Below are 22,261 nucleotides of genomic sequence, written 5' to 3'. Positions count from 1 at the left end.
TCTGGCCCTAGACTCTCCCACAAAGGGAAACAACCTCTCAGCATCTGCCCTGTCAAGCCCCCTTAGAATCTTATATGTTTCAGTAAGGTTGCTTCTCATTCTTCTAACCTCCAATGAGTACAGCCCAACCTACTCAGCCTCTCCTCATAAGAAAATCCCTGCATACCAGGACTCAACCTAGTGAACCTTTGCTAGACTGCCTCCAATGCTAGTATATTTTTCCTTAGATAAGGAGACCAATACTGTTCACAGTATTCTAGGTGTGGTCTAACTAGTACCTTGTATAGTTTTAGCAAGAATTCTCTATTTTTATACTCCATTCCCTTTGAAATAAAGGCCAACATTCCATTTGCCTTCCCTGTTACCTGTATATTAGCTTTTTGGGATTCATGCACAAGGACTCCCAAGTCCCTCTGTGGTGCAGCCTTCTGCAGTCTTTTTCCATTTAAATGATATTCAGCTCCTCTATTCTTCCTGCCAAAGTGCATAACCTCACATTTTCCCACATTATATTCCATTTGCCACTGTTTTGCTCACCCATTTAACCTGTCCGTAGACTCTGTAGACTGCTTGTATTGTCCTCACCACTTGCCTTCCCACCTATTTTTGTATCATCCATAAATTTGGCGATAGTACATTCATTTCCCTCATCTAAGTCATTAATACATATTGTAAATAATTGTGGCCACAGCACTGATCCCTGTGGCACTCCACTAGTTACAGGTTGCCATCCTGAAAATGCTCCCCTTAGCCCAACTTGCTGTCTTCTGTTGGTTAGCCAATCATCTATCCATTCTAATATACTACCCCCAACACCATGGGCTCTTATCTTGTAAGTAACCTTTCATGCGGTACATTTGGATATCTAAATGTATTACATTTACTGGTTCCCCTTTATCTATCCTGCTAGTTACCTCTTCAAAGAGTTCTAATAAATTTATCAGGCATGATTTCCCCTTCATGAAGCCATGCTGACTGTGCTTGATTAGATTATGTAATTCTAAATGCTCTGCTATTACATCCTTTATAATAGACTCTAATATTTTCCCAATAGCAGATGTTAAGGTAACTGGCCTATAGTTACCTGTTTTTTGTCTCCTTCCCTTTTTGAATAAGGGTGTTACATTGGCAGTTTTCCAATCTTCTGGGACTTGTCCAGAATGTAAGGATCCTTGGCAGATAACTACCAGTGCATCCACTATCTCTGTAGCTACTCCCTTTAATATCCTAGGATGCAACCCATCAGGTCCAGGGGACTTATCGGCCTTTAGCCCCCTTACTTTCCCTAGTACTTTTTCTCTAGTGATAGTTATTGTATTTATTTCCTCTCCCTTGATTATTTAGTATTTTTGGAATGCAATTAGTATCTTCTACCGTGAAGGCTGATGCAAAGTATTTATTCACCTCCTCTGCCATTTCCTGGTTCCCCATAATTATTTCCACAGCCTCATTCTGTAAGGGGTCTATGTTCGCTTTGGTCCCTCTCTTCCTTTTTATATATTTAAAGAAGTTCTTACTGTCCATTTTTATATTACTTGCTAATTTACCCTCAAAGTTTATTTTCTCCCTCTTTATTATTTTTTTTTTGGTCATCATCTGTTGGTTTTTAAAACTTTCCCAATCCTCTGGCTCACCACTAATCTTTACCACATTGTATGTTTTTTCTTTTAATTTGATATTACCCTTAATTTCCTTGGTTAACCATGTTTGGTTTATCACCTTCCTTGAATCCTTCTTCCTCATTGGAATATATTTGTTGTGATTCATGAACTATTTTCTTAAATGTCTGCCATTGTTCATCAACTGTTTTTTCTGATAAATCCTATCCTAATCCACTCCAGCCAACTCTGCCCTCATTCCTTTATAATTACCATTATTAAAGTTTAGCACAGTTGGTTCCAATCCAAGTTTCTTACTCTCAAACTGAATGCTAAATTCTACCATATTATGATCACAGTTTTCTATGGGATCTTTTACTCTGAGGTCATTTATTAAACCTGCCTCATTACAAATTACCAGATCCAAAATAGCCTGATCTCTGGTTGGATCCACAACATAGGAAACTGTCCCGAATACACTCTATGAATCCTTGCTTGTGACTACCTCTGCCAGTTTGATTTTCCCAATCTACATGAAGATTAAAGTCACCCATGATTAGTGTAATGCCTTTTTTACATGGCTTCATTATCTCCTGATTTATTCTCTGTCCTACAGTATAGCTGCTGTTAGGGGGCCTCTAGTCTACTCCCATCAGTGTCTTCTTCCACTTGTTATTGCTTATCTCCACCCATATGGATTCTACATCTTTCGATCCAAAATCCTTTTTTGCTATCGTACTTACATCATGTACTAACAAAGCTACCCCACCAGACTTCCTGCCTGTCCTTTTGAAAACTCCTGACTATTTAGTTCCCAGCTTTGATCTCCTTGCAGCTATGTCTCCGTAATGGCTATAAGTTCATACCCATTAATCTCTATTTGTGCCGTTAATTCATTTATTTTGTTCCGAATACTACGTGCATTTAAGTAAGGAGCCATTAATTTTGCCTTTTTACCATTTTTCCGCCTTTGACCGTATTTGCTGCTTTTTTTTATGTTTGTACATTCTGTCCCTTCCTGTCACATTCTGTGTATCATTAACTAAATAGCTGCCCTGCAAGGCTGCCATATCCTTTTGCTTTGTAAGCCTACATATCCCCTCTCCAGAACCCATCAGCAGCAGTAGAATCATGTTCAACCAAAATGTCCCAGTGGATCCATCAGTGTACCAACTCTGGATCACTGAGGAGTGGAGGAGAGCATGCCAGGAGCAGCACCAGGTGTTCCTAAACATGAAGTGCAAAACCGGTGATTACAGTATTACATGCATGCTAAACAGCAGAAACAGCATGCAGTAAACAGAACATTGTGATCTCGTAAACAATGGATCAGATCAAAGCTCTGCAACCCTACCACGTTCAGTAGTGAATGTGGTGGACAATTAAACAACTAACCGGAGGCTCCATTAACAGAATGGGGAAGCTCAGTGGTTCAGTGCAAAACTCAAGGCATTTGCAACGATCTTCAGTTTGTAAGAAGTACCAAATAGATAATCCTGAGATCTACACCCTCACAAAAGTCAGTCTTTGGACATTTGAAAATCAGCATTCTAACTAGTAATAATGATACTGGTGTAAATGTGACTCACACTCAGCTTGTTCATTAACTAGGATGGATGTCGGATGTCCACGTGTGTGTAGTTGGTCTCCTGTGAACTGTGACCCACCTGGTGACCATATGATCCAGTGAGATATGCTATAAAGTGTATGTGAGTGGGTATTAGCTGATGACAGATTGGCCTGGACCTTGATATCCTCCATAGTCGAAAAGCTTCCTAATCATCAGGCTGCACGCATGGAAAATTCTGGAGAGGGAGTGGCAGGAATGAGGAGTTTTGGTTACTGGTCATCCAGCTTTCGCCAATGTGCTCCTGCAGTCCGCACAATCAACACTGCATCATAGTGACACCACTGGTCTCCCCAGTCCCAAGTATTAGCATATAGCTGTTTGAATTGATCTTGACTATACTACTAGAACTTTACCTTCCACAGGCTCCTCAAGGCATCGAAAGCCTATTGCAGAGTCATCCTCTTCTTCCAGCAGAAGTTTCAGCAAATACTCAGTCTGTCGCTCAAACAGGCTTTTTGCTGCCATATTACAAACAGGAAGCTGTTGTGTGAAATTACAGTGAATAATTTTTCCCCTTCACTGTGTTTTATGAATAGCTGTTCCCTCACACTCCTCCCCTTTGATTGCGAGAGAACTCAGTTTCTTTCACTTTCAGTGTGAGCAGGCGGGGCCATACCAACTGGCAGGGATATTGTTCTACTGTTAAACTGCCTGACCTTTAGTCTACCTGTTCTCACACAGACCTGCATGTTTCAGTGTCATTTTCCTGTAAGTCTGCACTGGATTCCTGACAAAGCAGCCTGATTACTCTAGTTCCTGTAACTTCCTTACCCTCTCTGGATCCTGTAAAGTTTTACAGTCTCTCAGAGATGAGTAACTTAAACAGAGATATGAATACTCAAAGGATCGCACAACAGAAGTTTACATTTTAAGACCTTCACAATAACAAACTAAAATCAACATCAACTACACATTACTTAACAGGCAACCAATACATTAAGTTACAGGGCAGGATTTTTACCTTGTCAGGTGGGCACGGCGGATGGGCCTGGGAGCAGCCGTGAAACCAACTGTCACCTGCGATCAGGCCCCAACCGTGATCTCATGCTGACCGGCCAATTACCGGCCAGCCAGTTGGCTGCGAGCTGCCTGGATGGAGTGGGGGGTAGGTGGGCGAGCACAGAAGTCAGCGCATGCACGGGGGAACACGCAGTGAAAGCTCCCTGAAGGCACAGAGCTGCCTCAGGAAGTTAAAGATTTCTAACATTTAAAACAAAGATTTTAAAATTAAGGTAAATATGTCTCCTCATGTGACAAAGTCACAAGATTAGGGACATGTTAGAAATGAGATTTAAAAATTTTTATTTTATTTTTAATTAATATCGAAAACCTCATCTTGCCTGTGGATGAGGTTTCCTCAAAAATCCAAAGGCCGCTTGGCCTTTTGGCCTGCCCACAGGTTGGACGGGCAAGGAAAAATTTAGTTTAATTAATTTATTAGTGGGCTTAACAACCCTCTTAATTGTCGGCGGGTGTGTTGCTGACTCCCGCGCATCCCCACCGACCAAAATATCGCGCGACTGCACGATAATGTCGGGACGCTTGCCTGATGTCATCGCGTGCTATCTTATGCTGGTGCGAGCTGAAAATCCAGCCCACAGAAAAGGTATTCCCTATTAACTTCTTAACACAAATGAAAACCCCATACCATGTTTATACATTACACAGCATTCTCAGCAGAAATGTAGTCTTGCTTTTAAAGACCCAAGCTCCTCCCTGCTTTAACAGGGCCTCTTCTCACTGTCCCACCAGGGTGAATCTTCCAGTGTCCTTTTAAACAAAATCCCCATCACTCAACCCTTTGAGCATAATCGAATGGACTTCCAGTAGGAAGGTATCCTCTAGTGATTCCATGGTCTTTAACTATTCCCAAGCCTCGTTTTTTTCAAACTGGGAATCCAACCTCACCAGCACTCTGCTTGGTGCTTAACCTGAAATCAATCCTTTTTTCATGATTTGCAGAGCAGCATCTGTTTTGGGCCTTCTTTCCCTCCAAAATCTCTCAGTCTGACTAACTCTGAGGGTCTGTGAATCTGGGGATTTTAACCCAAACTGACCCCTAAAACCTAACCCTAATCCTAACATCAGCTGCCTCCTCCTTTGTCAAGATGTTAAAACTTGCACTTTGCTTTGAATAATTTGAGATTCTGCCTCCTTAACAAGCAGATTACATGGGCTTGTCTTCGGACACATTTTGTAGGAGGTCACATCCCCCTCTCCAAATGAGTTGTTTTTACTTTGAATTAAAGGCGACACTTTAAAACATAACCATCTTATAAAGTCCGACAGTCAGAACAAAAGGGGACATTTCCTCTTGCCCTCACTTTGTATAAAGCCCTTGACATCACATGGGCAATCAAGAACCTTATTTCTCTTTATTGGCTTGTTTGATTGACAGCTGCTGCACTGACAGTGAGCTCTCTAGTTTTATTTCTACTGGTGTTCTGATTCCTGGGCTGTACATAACATTACACATATCACATTCAAGCAAAGCAAAGGCTCAAGCTGGTAGTGAGGTATAACCAACCTAGCTCATCCTAGTTGGGGCTGCCAACTTTGATTGAATCTATGCCTGATCCCTATCTCCAAAAGACCTGTCCAATCTGATTGTTTCCCCATTTCTAATATTTTTATCAATAATAAACAGAAGTATACAAATAAAATATGAAAAAAATCATTTTACTTTTAAAGGCTCGGTGAATTTTCTCCCAAGTTGTTCACACGAGTGTCCAGGAGATTCATTGTTAATCCCTGGAGACTCCAGGACAACCCTGGAGGTTTGGCAACCTTAAACCTAACCCTAACCCTATACCAAACCTAAACCCTAACCCCAACCTGAACTCAAACATTAAACCTAACCCTAATCTTAACCCTATCCTTAACCCAAACCATAACCATAACAAAAACAAAAATACCTGGAAAAACTCAGCAGGTCTGGCAGCATCTGTGGAGAGGAAAACAGTTAACGTTTTGAGTCCGAATGACCCTTCAACAGAACTAAGTAAAAATAGAAGAGAGGTGAAATATAAGCTAGTTTAAGGAGGGGTGGGACAAGTAGAGCTGGATAGAGGGCCAGTGATAGGTGGAGATAACCAAAAGATGTCACAGACAAAAGGACAAAGAGGTGTTGAAGGTGGTGATATTATCTAAGGAGTATGCTAATTAAGGGTAGAAAGCAGGACAAGCAAGGTACAGATAGCCCTAGTGGGGATGGGGTGGGGTGAAGGAATCAAAAAAGGCTAAAAGGTAGAGATAAAACAATGGATTGAAATACATTTAAAAATAATGGAAGTAGGTGGGAAAAGAAAAATCTATATAAATTATTGGAAAAAAAGCGGTGGCGGGGGGGGGGGGTGGAGGAGAGAGCTCATGATCTAAAATTGTTGAACTCAATATTCAGTCCGGAAAGCTGTAAAGTGCCTAGTCAGAAGATGACGTGCTGTTCCTCCAGTTTGCGTTGAGCTTCACTGGAACAATGCAGCAAGCCAAGGACAGACATGTGGGCATGAGAGCAGGATGGATTGTTGAAATGGCAAGCAACAGGGAGGTCTGGATAATGCTTGCGGACAGACTGAAGGTGTTCTGCAAAGCGGTCACCCAGTCTGCGTTTGGTCTCTCCGATGTAGAGGAAACCGCATTGGGAGCAACGACTGCAGTAGACTAAATTGAGGGAAGTGCAAGTGAAATGCTGCTTCACTTGAAAGGAGTGTTTGGGCCCTTGGACGGTGAGGAGAGGGGAAATAAAGGGGCAGTTGTTGCACCTTCTGCGGTTACATGGGAAGGTGCAGTGGGAGGGGGTTGAGATGTAGGGGGTGATGGAAGAGTGGACCAGGGTGTCCTGGAGGGAACGATCCCTGCAGAATGCCGCCGGGGGGGTGGGGGCGGAGAAGGGAAGATGTGTTTGTTGGTGGCATCATGCTGGAGTAGGCGGAAATGGCAGAGGATGATCCTTTGAATGCGGAGGCTGGTGGGGTGATAAGTGAGGATAAGGGGGACCCTATCATGTTTCTGGGAGGGAGAAGAAAGTGTGAGGGCGGATGCGTGGGAGATAGGCCGGACACGTTTGAGGGCCCTGTCAACCACCATGGGTGGAAAACCTGGGTTAAGGAAGAAGCAGGACATGTCAGAGAAACAGTTTTTGAAAGTGGCATCATCAGAACAGATGCGACGGAGCCGAAGGAACTGAGAGAATGGGATGGGGTCCTTACAGGAAGCGGGGTGTGAGGAGCTGTAGTCGAGGTAGCTGTGGGAGTCGGTAGGCTTGTAATGGATATTGGTGGACAGTCTATCACCAGAAATTGAGACAGAGAGGAAGGGAAGGGAAGTGTCAGAGATGGACCATGTGAAAATGATGGAAGCAAAATTAATACATATTTCCAGGTCCAGACGAGAGCATGAAGCAGCACCGAAGTAATCATCGATGTACCGGAGAAAGAGTTGTGGGAGGGGGCCGGAGTAGGACTGGAACAAGGAATGTTCTACATACCCAATAAAGAGACAGGCATAGCTGGGGCCCATGCGGGTACCCATAGCCACACCTTTTATTTGGAGAAGTGAGAGGAGTTTAAGGAGAAATTGTTCAGTGTGAGAATAAGTTCAGCCACATCGAGGAGATGAGTGGTGGATGGGGATTGTTCGGGCCTCTGTTCGAGGAAGAAGCAGAGAGCTTCATAACCGTAACCATAATCCTAATTCAAACCTTAACCCTAACCCTATCCTTAACCCTAATCCTATCTTTAACCCTAACCCTAGCCTTAACCCTAACCCTAGCCTTAACTTTAACCCTAGCCTTAGCCCATTCAACCAGAAAGATGCTGCTTTCCACTTCTCAATGTTTTCAGCTGCCTCTTAAACTGAGTCTCATGGTTCTCCTTGAGGAGTCAGATCTGCAGCTCAATGGGTAGCACTGGAAGGGCTAACGCTCCAGTGCGATACTGGGGAGGTGCTACTTTGAAGAGAGGAGAGGGGTTCTCCCCACTGACCGGGCCAATACCAGCTGCTCAGCCAACGTAACTTAGTAAAAACTATCTGATCATTATCATCTTGCTGTTTGGAGAAACTTGCTGCCTACAAATTCCTTGCTGCATTTCCTACATTATAAAGTGATCACACATCAAAAATATTACTTGTAAGGTGCTTTGAAATCTCCTGAGGTCATGAAAGACGCTGTATAAATGAAAGACTTTCCTTTCTCTGAAAAATTGAGTGCAGCTCAGGGACCTAACTGTCTTAATATTACATTGTCAGTGCATTTACCCAGTGATTCATCAGTGTTGGCCTATATCTTCTCTATACATCTATATGTATTACGCAACACAAATTGCCAGGTAGGCATCCCACATAATATTGTTAAGCATTACTTTGGCAATGCAATGCTTGAATTGCCAGACCTGCTGAGTTTTTCCAGGTAATTCTGTTTTTGTTTTGGATTTCCAGCATCCGCAGTTTTTTTGTTTTTATCTCTGTGTTTAATTGACTGCCACTGCTCTTCAAGAAATGCCTACCTCCTTGAAGAAGTTCTGTTCCTCTCTGCGACAAGATTTCCGGATCTCTCTGTTGCCTTGTTCACCTTCATTGCTTTCCATTTCTCTCCTAGTGTTTGACAAGGTGTTTACTAAAACCCGCTTTCACAGCCATATCTCCTTTCTCAGTGACTGTCTCCGTCTCCGACTTACCCCACGTGGATTTCAACTGAAATTCCACCCCTCTTGTTTCAAACCCACCCAGGATTACAGGTATCTCCGGGACATAAAACGTTTCTCGGACTGCTGTTCCCGTCACATTCTGAAATCCACTCTCAGTGCCATGCGCCGCCATATGAACACACTCGACCTCTCCCTCCAGCAGCACCGCCGTACCCTTTTTCAAAGCTGCGCGTGCCCCCAGTTTCATTTTATCCTTCGGCTCATCCGACGCCTCAACAAGAAACTTTTTCTCTTTCTCTCAAGTGCTAAGGAACGCAAGCTCCAACAACTCATCGACACCAACACTCATCTAGGACCCTCCACCCCTGCCTGTCCCTCCGTCCCCACCCTTTCTTCCAGTCCCAACCCCAGCCGTGTATTCACTATACCCCCTGACCTTCCCCTCTCCGATGCTGAACGTTCAGTGCTCAGCAAAGGACTTAGTTTCATACCCTTACGCCCTCACCTCAATGAATTTCGGGCTCGGCATGATACTGAACTCTTCTTCCGCCGTCTTCGTCTCCGGGCTCACTTCTTTGGGCAGGAGTCCTCTTCCAGTTCAACGGATCCTTTTACCCATCTCCAATATTCTCCCTCCACCTGGACCCCTCCCTCTGGATTCTTACCTTCTCTCGATCTTTTCATTGAGAACTGTCGGCGCGACATTAGTCGTCTCAATTTCTCTGCTCCTCTCACCCATTCTAACCTGTCTCTCTCTGAACTTACTGCACTCCATTCTCTCAGGTCCAACCCTGACATTGTCATCAAACCCGCTGACAAGGGTGGTGCTGTTGTTGTCTGGCGCACTGACCTCTACCTCGCGGAGGCTGAGCGTCAACTCGCAGACACTTCCTCCTACCTCTCCCTGGACCATGACCCCACCACTGAACATCAAGCCACTGTTTCCAGGACTGTCACTGACCTCATCTCCTCTGGGGATCTCCCTCCCACAGCTTCCAACCTGATAGTCGCCCAACCTCGGACGGCCCGCTTCTATCTCCTACCCAAAATCCACAAACAGAACTACCCCGGTAGACCGATCGTCTCAGCTTGCTCCTGCCCCACAGAACTCATTTCTCGTTATCTTGACTCCCTTCTCTCTCCCCTTGTCCAGTCCCTTCCCACCTACATCCGTGATTCCTCTGACACCTTACGTCACATCAACAATTTCCAGTTCCCTGGCCCCTACCGCTTCCTCTTCACCATGGACGTCCAATCCCTCTACACCTCCATCCCCCACCAGGATGGTCTGAGGGCCCTTAGCTTCTTCCTCGAACAGAGGCCCGAACAATCCCCATCCACCACTACTCTCCTCCGTCTGGCTGAACTTGTTCTCACGCTGAACAATTTCTCCTTCAACTCCTCTCACTTCCTCCAAATAAAAGGTGTGGTTATGGGTACCCGCATGGGCCCCAGCTATGCCTGTCTCTTTATGGGGTATGTGGAACATTCCTTGTTGCAGTCCTACTCCGGCCCCCTTCCACAACTCTTTCTCCGGTACATCGATGATTATTTCAGTGCCGCTTCATGCTCTCGTCAGGACTTGGAAAAATTTATTAATTTTGCTTCCAATCTCCACCCCTCCATCATTTTCACGTGGTCCATCTCTGACACTTCCCTTCCCTTCCTTGACCTCTCTGTCTCAATCTCTGGTGATAGACTGTCCACCAATATCCATTACAAACCCACCGACTCCCACAGCTATCTCGACTACAGCTCCTCACACCCCACTTCCTGTAAGGACTCCATCCCATTCTCTCAGTTCCTTCGCCTCCGTCGCATCTGTTCCGATGATGCTACATTCAAAAACAGTTCCTCTGACATGTCCTCCTTCTTCCTTAACCGAGGTTTTCCACCCACGGTCGTTGACAGGGCCCTCAACAGTGTCCGGCCCATCTCCCGCACATCCGCCCTCACTCCTTCTCCTCCCTCCCAGAAACATGATAGGGTCCCCCTTGTCCTCACTTATCACCCCACCAGCCTCCGCATTCAAAGGATCATCCTCCGCCATTTCCGCCAACTCCAGCATGATGCCACCACCAAACACATCTTCCCTTCACCCCCCTTATTGGCATTCCGTAGGGATCGCTCCCTCTGGGACACCCTGGTCCACTCCTCCATCACCCCCTACTCCACAACCCCCTCCTATGGCACAACCCCATGCCCACGCAAAAGATGCAACACCTGCCCCTTCACTTCCTCTCTCCTCACCGTCCAAGGACCCAAACACTCCTTTCAAGTGAAGCAGCATTTCACTTGCATTTCCCCCAACTTAGTCTACTGCATTCGTTGCTCCCAATGTGGTCTCCTCTACATTGGAGAGACCAAACGTAAGCTGGGCGACCGCTTTGCAGAACACCTGCGGTCTGTCTGCAAGAATGACCCAAACCTCCCTGTCGCTTGCCATTTTAACACTCCACCCTGCTCTCTTGCCCACATGTCTGTCCTTGGCTTGCTGCATTGTTCCAGTGAAGCCCAACGCAAACTGGAGGAACAACACCTCATCTTCCGACTAGGGACTTTACAGCCTTCCGGACTGAATATTGAATTCAACAACTTTAGGTCATGAGCTCCCTCCCCCATCCCCACCCCCTTTCTGTTTCCCCCTTCTTTTTTTTTCCAATAAATTATAAAGTTTTTCCTTTTCCCACCTATTTCCATTATTAAAAAAAAACCCACTAGAGCTATACCTTGAGTGCCCTACCATCCATTCTTAATTAGCACATTCGTTTAGATAATATCACCAACTTTAACTTTAACACCTATGTGTTCTATTGTACTATTGTCGTTGACATCTTTTGATGATCTGCTTCTATCACTGCTTGTTTGTCCCTACAACCACACCAACCCCCTCCACCTCTCTGTCTCTCTATCTCTCCGCCCCCCACACACACACCTTAAACCAGCTTATATTTCAGCTCTTTCCTGGACTCGAACTCAAGTTCTGTCGAAGGGTCATGAGGACTCGAAACGTCAACTCTTTTCTTCTCCGCTGATGCTGCCAGACCTGCTGAGTTTTTCCAGGTAATTCTATTTTTGCTTGAATTTTTTGTAGTGCAAAAATAATGTCTAGCCTATGCATGTATGCATACACACATGCAGATACAGACAAACACACCCATATACACACCCATCTCAGCAAGCAAAACAAATCAATTCCATTTGAAAAGATTTGACATCAAGTCAGCAATGCTATCATTGTTTGAACCCATAGTTCAGTCCTATCTTTATTCCTCTACATATATTGTCCATGTGGTTGACTGTTTAATGGACACAGATGCAAATACTGACGGTGTTAGCCACTCAGGTGGTAGTGAAAGCTAGAGAAAATTCAAATGAGAGAAAGAAAGAGAGATTGTTTAATCTGGGAGAAAATAACAAGAGATTAGATTGAGACATATATCTGACAGGAGATGAAGGGTAGGTGTTTGTTCAGCCTGCTCCCTGTTGCGAGTTTTTTTTTCTTGCAAAGGTAAATTCTGAAGCAACATCGAGATTCTTAAAAAAGGTTAGCAGCAATAAAACAATGAAACTTGTGATCACAAATGTTCAACCATGTGGAATCAGTCGACAGAGAGCTGAAGAGGCAAAGTGCACATTCCCCTCCCAAAGATAAAAACAGGCCAATGTTTAAAACTTGTTTTAGAGGTGATACAATTAATCCAATTCTTTGCCAATTTAAAATCAGAGATGCGTGTGATTCGACAAACTAAGAGGAAACCGTAAATGTAGTGAGGGGAGAGCAGGGGAAAGGGTTGTGTTCGAGTATGGGAAACAATCAGAACTGCTTTTGCTGAGGGCATTTCTGCCTTTTGGAGAAAGATCACTGAGGGAAACATAACCACCCCCAACAACCCACCCCCATCCCCGAAAAAATGTTGGAAATACTCAGCAGGTCAGGCAGCATCTGTGCAGAGACAGAGTTAATGCTTCACCTAAACAGAGGTCATCTCAACCTGAATTATTAACAATTTGTCTCTCCACAAATGCTCCCTGACCTGCTGAGTAGTTCCAGCATTTTTTATTTTTATGTTAGCTTTCCAGCGTCTACAGTGTTTTGCTTATGCCCTGAGGGAAAGCAAGTACATTAGATTTTTAAAAAGTCATTTCCTGTAGCCAGGGAGACATTACGTTACAGTGAAACTAATTCTGGGTCTAATAAATACCGCTTTCCATTTACAAATGAGGATCTATGTCATGTAATTCTTTTGGGCAGACCCCATTGAAACTTTCTTGTGGACCCTTAGGGGGCCTGTTGTAATGCAGTGTCTGATAAATTATTTGATAAGTATGCATTGCTCCTGCCTGAGTCACTAACTGTGCGCAAAGAGCACAGCAATGCGATGGCAATGTCACAGGTATAGGCCACAGGTCACAGGGCAGTCAGTTCTTCCTGTAGATTTGAGGTCTAGCCTGTATAAAATTCCATTTTCATTGCTCTTCCCTCCATTGCAGTCAATGGCAATTGCCAATTTGGTGTATTTACAGCACTAATGGTGCCGTAGTCAATTAGACTGGAAATTGGACAGTCATCTGCTTGATTTATGACACATTTGACACATGATTTATGATCAACACATGACTCTCAGCTTGAGAGGCCGACAATGCAGCCATTACAACTTGTGAACCCTCACCCCCAACAAGTTTCCAATGCTGCAAAGTGAAGGCCCATCCACTTTCATAGGATGCTTCTCTCCTTGGCTGCAGGGGGCCATTGATGGGACTCATGCATCATTGAAGGCTCCCTTAAAGAATCTCTCACATTAATTACCAGGAAGGGTTACCATTCACTAAATGTGCCAAGTGTCTGTGATGCCCTGTTGTGCATCTTGCACATTAACTGATGGTACCAGAGAGTCCCTCATACCCACTTTTCCTTCACCAGCCCTGCCATCCCTGATTTGTACACTCAAGAGGGGGAATAAGGTGAATGGATACTGGAGACAATGTCTTGGCTGATTTCACCATTCCACATCACAACAACAGCACACATAAGATACGATGGTGCACACACACACCAACCTCAAGGGGCTCAATTCTTAATGCTGACAGAGGGTGTTTGACTGGAGGCGCCTGGTAAAGTGACGATTGTGGCGCTCTGCAGGTCCCTGCACAATCTTGTCCTGCAGGAAGGGTTCAGTTAACCCAAGAGTTGAGAGGCTCATTGAACTAGGGAACCCTGACCATATATCCCTGGGTCTGGGGTCTGTGCTCTCTTGAAGACAGGGCAGCAGCAGCCAAGAACAGCTGGTGGAAAAATATATTAAGTACCATCCTTTACACTGTACCTAACTCATTCTCACCATGCCAGCAACAGCTGAGGCCTCAGGTATTTGGACCATGTTAACCTTCCCTCCCCAAGCCGCCCCTCCGCCAACTTCCCTTCCCCAGCCTCCCGGCATAGCTGTATTGTCATTGGACTAGTAATCCAGAGACTCAGGGTAATGCTCTGGGGATCTGGGTTCAAATCCCACCACAGCAGATGGTGAAATTTGGATTCAATGAAAATCTGGAATTTAAAGTCCGATGATGACCACGAAACTATTGTCGATTGTCATAAAAACCCATCTGGTTCACTAATGTGCTTCAGGGAAGGAAATCTGCTGTCCCTACCTGATCTGGCCTACATGTGATTCCAGACCCACAGCAATGTGGTTGGCTCTTAAAATGCTCTCTGAACAAGGGCAATTATGGATGGGCAATAAATGCTGGCCTAGCCAGCAACACCTACATCCATGAATGAATTATAAAACCTCACTGCCCACTCTCCCCGCCAGTCTCCCCTCCCCCAGCGCTCACCACCATCTCCCTCCTGAAATCCCAGCAGAATACAGGTGGATCAGGAAGTCTGGAACAATATCCCAGTGGCACAAATTGCCATGTTGATGTGACAATAATGAAGCATGGGCAAGATTTAAACAACAGGACTTTTATAAAGTGGAACAAAACAATAACCAACCATCAGTAAATAACTTCAGTGAAAAGCAACTGAGAACAACTAGCTTTATGAAGAGTGAGCCTTCGGAATAGTGCAATGTTGGACTCACATCGTGGCTTTCTCACCTCGATGGTAACCTCTTTGCTGCCAGGAAGGGGGCAGTGGGGCCAATGGTTCAGATTGGGAGTGGCTGGAGGCAAAGAGGAGGGTGGGCTTTCGGTGGGGAGTGGGGAAGGGAGGGTTACAAGGAAGGTGCCCAGAGTCAAGCATCCTAACGGTGCAGTGTGGAGGCAGGAGTGCCAACATCACTTCTCCCTCACAGCCTGCTCCTCCTCATGCTCTGTCTCTTCCCCATTACCCTCCACAGCCATCGTTTGCTTCAGATGATGAAAGGAACAATAACAGGTTACAAAGCAGTATTGTGTCCAATCATCAGATTGCAGAGTCAGCATTCCATTATTTACACAACATAGAGAAAGGAGAATGGCCCCAGTTGCTATTGGCCAGTATTCACACACGGTGTGACCATCCTGACACTACAATTCCCTCTTCTCACATTATTTACCAACTTACCCTGTTAGGACAAAATAGTGAGAAGATTAAATGGGTTGCTTGGTATACAGCACAGGTGTGCCAGACATTGGAATCTGTTCCTCAGTCCATACTCGAAGCTGCTAAACTCATTGGCTGTTTGCTCTGAAAATGCTGTCTCCCGTGGCAACAGCCTTTTATGGCTCATTTGCCTTTATGTTCTGCGTTTGGCAATCAAACAGGTTTCATGTAAAAAGAACATAACCTTCCCTACACTGCAAATATTGAATTAAAAGGTGAACTCTTCTCTCCAGCTGACCCCTGTCTTTCAAAAAGCAGCAACTTTTATACTTTAATAGAATTCTGAGTTTGTAAATTGATGCCCAGCATGTATGTATATTGTCTGCCCTGGTCAGGTTGTTTTTTTTTAGGGTTTTTTGATTTGCTTGACAAGAAATGACTGACATGGCACTCAGCGCTCAACCATAGTTCCTAGTTTTCCACCATTTAGAACATATTCTGATTTATCTTTCTTTGTTCTAAAGTGGATAACCTCACTCTCACTCATATTAAACTCCATCTGCCACACTAAATCTGCCAATATCTCTTTCCATTTATTGTTCTCATCTATACTACTTACTGTTTCTCAACACTTAGAGCCCCATTGAAGAGAGTCTGGGGAGGAGTGGAAGTGGTTTATTTCTCAACTGGTTTCTGGCTGCAACTGGTTTTAGTTTGTTTTCCACCACTGCACAGCAGAATGAAGGCCTGACCACTTTAACAGCCAGGGCCATTAACATCCTGACAGTGGAAAGTAACTGTTGACTTGCAGAAATTTACACAGCCCTTGGGACTCCATTAATTGACGGGGTTCAGAGTTCAGGGCAGAGGGGTCTCTCAATGTGGAAGATGGGGGAGTCCAGGGGAGTGGGGGAGTCCTGTACTTTCCTATGGGTGCCAGAGGAGCACTCCAGCTGCACATGGCCCCAGGGAGGAGAGTAAAAACATTACCTTTAAGCTTCTATGTGCTTCATGGTTGACTTTATCCAGTGGGATTGTCACAACCAATCAGCTCAGACTTTAGTGGGTCCAAATGATGTCATTGGACCCCAATCTGTATACTTAAAGATCTTCAGAGGAGTGCACTTACCATCTGCTCAGTAGAAGAGGTTAAAGTGGAAGATTCAGATGGCACAAGGGTGGATAAGTCACCCAGACAATTTGAACTGCAGGGTGGGCAGGGGTAGAGTCAATCTGCTACCATAACTGTATTATCTCATCACTGCTATCCTCCGAAAGAATCTCAGTTGCATCTTTCCTATGTTTATTCCAAATGCCTTCCATGCCCACCCCTTCAGACAGTGACTCCTTGCTGGACTCCAGGTCCATTAGCCTCCAAAAGCCCATTCTTCATGTTTGAGCCAGGCACTGAGTGATGACAGGTAACTCTACAGAGAGCTGAGCTCAGTGATGTTCACACAGAAAACCTTCCCAGAAGAGGTAGTGATCAGGAGCAGGAGCCCTGACTGAAATTGCCCTTCTGGTAGCCCAGGATTGCTCCTCCTGTCACTCATGACTCAGAGCCTCCAGTCAAGCCCTGAAGAAACCTCTGAAGAGGAATCTGATGACATTCTCCTTTAAGTCCCGTCACAGTGCTCACCACACCCTGCACCAGCGCAGTGACATACACTTCAGTGGGACCTAGCTTTAGAGTAACCTTGGGATCACAATCTGGTGAGCACATCTGATCCATAGTAGGCGGAGGCAGGGCCTTCCCAGGTCCCCAGCACTTGGAGGACTGCTGGAGGCCAGAATGTTTCTGAGTCTGAGTCAGATGATGAGCCTCTGGACTTGGTCATGTCACAGTTTCTGGAGCTGCAAAGGCAAGTTCAGGAACATCAGAAAGGGATGTCCGCTGCACTCCTCAGATTGCAAGGCATGATGGAGGAGTCCATCCCCCTTCAGACTGAGGTGATAGCACCGGCATGCCAATGCACTGAGGTCAACATGGGTAGGATGGTGGCTGCCATGGAGACTTTGGTCCAGGACGTCACTCCTGCACTGCTACGTGGGCTGAACTCCATCGCTGAGGCCATAGTTGGCCTCCAACAGTGTCAATGCGAGAGGGCTGCAGGGCATCTCGATCTCACTTCAGCTTCCCCTTCTCCTCAAGGGGCCCTTGGACACCCATAAGGAGGAGGATCAGCAGGTGCACACTCTAGGGTCATCCACCCAGGTGACTTCAGGAGGGTTCAGCCCATCCAAATCCCTTCTTCCTGTGATCCCAGCAGCTCCAGCTCCACAACTCAAGGAGGGTACCACTGCCACACAGCGGGGCCTTGAAAGCAGGCTGAAGCCTTCCAGGTCTTGACCTTCAGAGGGCGCCCACCAAGGTCATCACAGACAGGGTGTCACGGTCAGCAGGCTGCCTCCAGCTCTGCTGTGGATGTCCAGGGAGCACCAAGCCGTAACGACAGGATTAGGAAAGTTAAGAAGATGTAGTTGCACAGTCTGGGCATGGGTGTTAATCACTTGTACATAATGTTCACTACTGTCAGTAAACTCCTAAGAATGTCTCCCTGCCTTTGGCTCCTTGTTATGATGAGCAGTGTTCATGTCACTCAGATGTGAAACCTTGGTTCCTGAACAAGATAAAAGGCAGGTGTCTCAGTCCAGGGCCTCTTCCCTGTGCTCTGTGCAGCCTTCAGACCAAAGTGATGGTCCAGCCTCACACTCCCTGGACACATTACTGATGCCTGCACCTCGATGGTGCTGGTCATTGCTGCCAGGATGTATTGGGCAGGCATCACTGAGTTCCATCATTCTCTCTGTGTTCTCTCAGCACCTTTGAGGTGGGACTGGCCCCATCACTTCAGCATCTGTGACCAGTGACGCTGCTGCTGAAGGAGTCAGGTGCTGAAGGCTGACAAAGGATCAGGTGCTTTTAAGTTTCATGGCTGTGTCTCTGAGATGACCCTGATCATGGAACACAAGCGAGCTGCTCTCGGCCAGGCAGGAGTCAGGCATTCTCAGAGGTTATGTGAAGATCCATGGAGTGTCCTCACTGCATGTTGTCATCATCCTCCTGCAATCGAGCGGCTATTAAGGCCTCCACTGCGTCTCCATGACAGGAGCATTCTCACAGAGCGTATGTGCGCTGCCATCAGCTAGACCAGGGTCAAATGTTCACAGATGCAATGTGAGGATGTATGATGTCTTCTCACTGCATGTTGTCATCATCCTCCATAAATCTAGCAGCTATGAAGGCCTCCCGAGAGCACCTGCCTCGTCTGGCCAGTGCGAGGGCCTCATCCCCGTCATCGTCACCTTTGAGGATCTCCTCATCCTCATCCCCGTAGTTGTCCTCCTCATTGGAGGAGACGTACAGCTCCTCCATCTCCTCCTAAGTCCGCTCGACTCCCCCCGTTGCAACGCCTGGTTGTAAAAGGTGCAGCAGGTGATGACAATATGTGACACCCTGTGTGGACTGTATTGCTGGCTCCACCAGACCGGTCCAGGCACCGGAACCTCATTTGCTCCAACAAGTTGCGAGTTGCACCATGATCCTCATTATACCTTCGCTTTGCTGCAGCCTGAGGCCGCCACACAGGTGTCATCCACCATGGACTCTGTGGATAGCCCTTGTCACTGAGGAGCCAACGCTGCTGCCTCTGTGGACCCTGGAAGACGTTAGGGATCTGTGACTGACTGAGAATTTAAGAGTCATGGACACTCCCTGGAAACCGTGTGCAGACCTGCAGGGTGCATTTGTGGTGGTCAAACAATCAGCGAATATAATCTCTTGTGTTGACCTAGTTGACCTCTTGTTACAACAGAGATCTGAGTACCACGTGAGTGCAGTCAATGGCACCCTGCACCTGTGGGAAACCTGAGATCTGGGCAACTCCAATCGCTGTTGCTTCATGGCTTTCCTGGTCCCACGCGAAATGCACAAAGTTGTGAGCCTTCGTGAAGATGGCATCCCCGTGACCTCATGGATGCATTTGTGGGTGGAGGCTTGTGATATCCCACAGAGGTCACCTGTGGAGCCCTGAAAGGCTGGTGTAGAAATTGAGCACCACGGTCACTTTCACAGCCACTGGCAGTGGATGCCCTCCATGTCCCCGTGGTGCCAAATCCTGCAGCAGGTGGCAGATGTGACCGACCAGTTCCCTAAACATGCACAGTCTTCAGCAACAATGAAAGGAGACATCAATAGGCCCTGGGTCTAGCTGGACCTGTGACAGCTCACTGTGGCTCTTCAGCGGCTTACAATGGGAGCCCCAGCTGCCCCTTCCTCCTGAGGGTGCTGCTCCTGCCTCTGTGCAGCCAGGTACCTCCATTGCTCTCTTCTCAGTTGTCTTCTCTCTCTGTAATCCATGAGGCATACAGCTGGTTTACCAACTCCATGATCCTGATGTACTCCTCCTGCAGGATGGAACAGGGAGATGCATGGGTTAGCCTGGGTGCACTAAGAACCTCTCTTGGTTTAAGTCTGAAGGCCCTTAACGCATCGCAGAGAGTGCTGGCCACCACTTGGATGGCCAATGATTAGTGCGCTGCATAGCTGCCCGAAACCTCCCAATTCCAACCGACCGATTGACAGCAGCTTTGCCTACTGGACTGCATGTTGTGCTCTCAGCTCAGGCACAGGCATTCTCCTAACCCGTGCTGCAAGGCTGCATTGTTAGCTTGAACCATGGGGGAGATTGGTCCAAACCAGGATGATGACATTGCAAGGGGCTGTGAGCACCTCCACCAGTGACTGCTCCATGGCAGCTTCAGCAAGGAGATTGTACAATGTGCCCAGTCGTCCAATTGCTCTGCAGTCCACTAAAACGCTCATTAGTTTGCTGTCTGTGCCTGAGAGGTGAAAAGCTCTGGAGCATTGGTGGCACTTTCATGCCTTTGCGTTGCTTGAATGGGCAGATAAGCTAGAGGCCCGCCTGTAAGCATGTCAGTGTGGCTGTGCCTGAACTGTCTCAGCTGCAGGGGAATGGTCACTTTATATAGGGGGTTCTCTAATGTGTGGCCGCTTCCTTCCTCACCCCCAACCATACACGTGCTTATGCGCTACCTTCAACTGCAGGCAGCCCTTGCACCGCACCCCCCCCAAACCCCACCCCCCCCCACCTCCCCCCCCACCTTCCCCCACCCCAACGCACCTCAACTTTGAAATCCAACAGGTGACCTGGGCGAATACTCTGCAACATTACTGCGCACTCAAAGTGCAGCCTGCCAAGTGCACGTCTTTTATATGCTGTTGTGAAGGGTCGACAATCCAGTGGCGGGGTACAGTTCCAGTGGGCTGGTTCCTGATATCTGATATCTGCATCTACAGGCAGAGCGGACAATTGCAAACTGGTTTCACGACATCATGAAACTGATTTTTGGTCTTCTCATCATATTGTCTGCTCACACCACTGAACATGCTCGATGCCAGTGGGCACGGACGATTCTGCCCATTGTCTTTGACATCTAATGCAAAGAGTTCATTGAGTTCATTCTGAGTTACTTTGGTTATGACATCATCGTAAGGCTCTCACTCTGTGTGAGATGTGTCGTTTTTGGGTTTCTGAATCATCCCTCCACAACAAATCATCTTCCTCTCCATCCATTGAATTGGATATTCTGAATGACCTGATGACAGTTTGCACATTAATAGCATTCCACGGTTTAATGATGAAACTACACAAAAATCAAACACGGCAGATGCAGATTTCTGCTCTCTGTGAAGGTTTTTTCCTCCTACAATCATCCACTTATTCCATTTGATGTTGAATGCCTTGTTGAGGCTGACATCCAAAGGCTAAACTACAGAAGTTAGGCCCCCTGGTATAACTGCAATGTGAGGGTTATTTCTGCATCTGAACATCTCCCAGACCAATAAACTGCATTTTATACCTGGGCCATCAGGACACCCCTTCCACACATTATCGATCTATAAGTTCACTCCGTCCTCATCCATGTAACCTGTTGCCATGGACCATACACAAAAAGCCCTGCAGGGAACTTGATGCTCGGCATGGTTTTACATTTGAAAATTACCATAGGCTCTAATTTCATTCTGTCAGCTATGCAGACTAGTACCACTGTCAATCTTGTCTTCTCCTGTTCTGTGGTTTTCACTAGAACTGTTTCCAATCTACCACTGGGCATATCAGAATTCATTGCTGTTTCAATCCATATTGCTGATGAATGGGTACTTGTGTTTTCGCTGCTGCCTGATGGTGAACCTCTGAAAACTATTCATTTTGGCATCGAGGAGTTTTGGTAGTCTCTGAGCTATCTTGGTCTCCTGGCACAGCAGACATTTTCATACCATAAAGCAACTATACCAACAAGCTTTGTTGGGCTCAGGGTTTGATTTGGCCCACTCAAGTGCGTATGTACCCAATGCATTTCTGGTAACGACATAACCATTCTGGCAGCTTTTGAGGACCCATTCCAATACATGCTTCTCCAGATCAGGCCAGTGGCTGGTCCCCGCTCTCATGAAGCATTTGGAACTGGACATCTTCTTCAGGGTGGATTCCTCCTTCCATTCTCTCACCACTTCTCCACTAACACTGAATTCCCTCGCTGCTGCACAGTTATTTGACAAATTAGCAAATGTTACAACTTTTATCTTGAAATCAACTCCATGCTTCATTGTTTTTGCCAGAGGACCTGTTCCTGTCCATTGATCAGCACTCATTGTCTGTGCTGTGTGGGTGTGTCTAAACTCTCATACATCTTCTTGGCAACATGGTCCTTAGGTATCACCCACTTAATCTCATGTGCTGATTTATAAGGTGAGTAAAACATGCATTTGTGAGATGAAAAATTGAAGCTGACTCCTAATGCGAGTATAGCATTTCTTATCAGAAACGGGTCAATG

The 22,261-nt window shown here is 46.2% G+C and overlaps 1 protein-coding gene across 5 annotated transcripts in view; it reads left to right on the top strand.

Annotated features, from left to right (window-relative positions):
• LOC121281942 (apoptosis facilitator Bcl-2-like protein 14) overlaps window positions 1–22,261 on the top strand; it is a 93,099-nt gene that overhangs the window by 48,411 nt on the left and 22,427 nt on the right. Inside the window, exon 1 of one of the 5 annotated variants that reach the window (XM_041195177.1) lies at window positions 21,589–22,175. The exons of the other annotated variants lie outside the window; for them this stretch is intronic. The gene's annotated coding sequence lies outside the window, so the exon portion shown is untranslated. Of the gene's footprint in view, window positions 1–21,588; window positions 22,176–22,261 lie in introns of those variants that run through there. 5 annotated transcript variants of the gene reach the window in all.

Source organism: Carcharodon carcharias, chromosome 9, assembly GCF_017639515.1.
Source record: "Carcharodon carcharias isolate sCarCar2 chromosome 9, sCarCar2.pri, whole genome shotgun sequence".
Classification (NCBI taxonomy): Eukaryota; Metazoa; Chordata; class Chondrichthyes; order Lamniformes; family Lamnidae; genus Carcharodon; species Carcharodon carcharias.
This window is presented reverse-complemented; position numbering and strand designations above follow the sequence as displayed.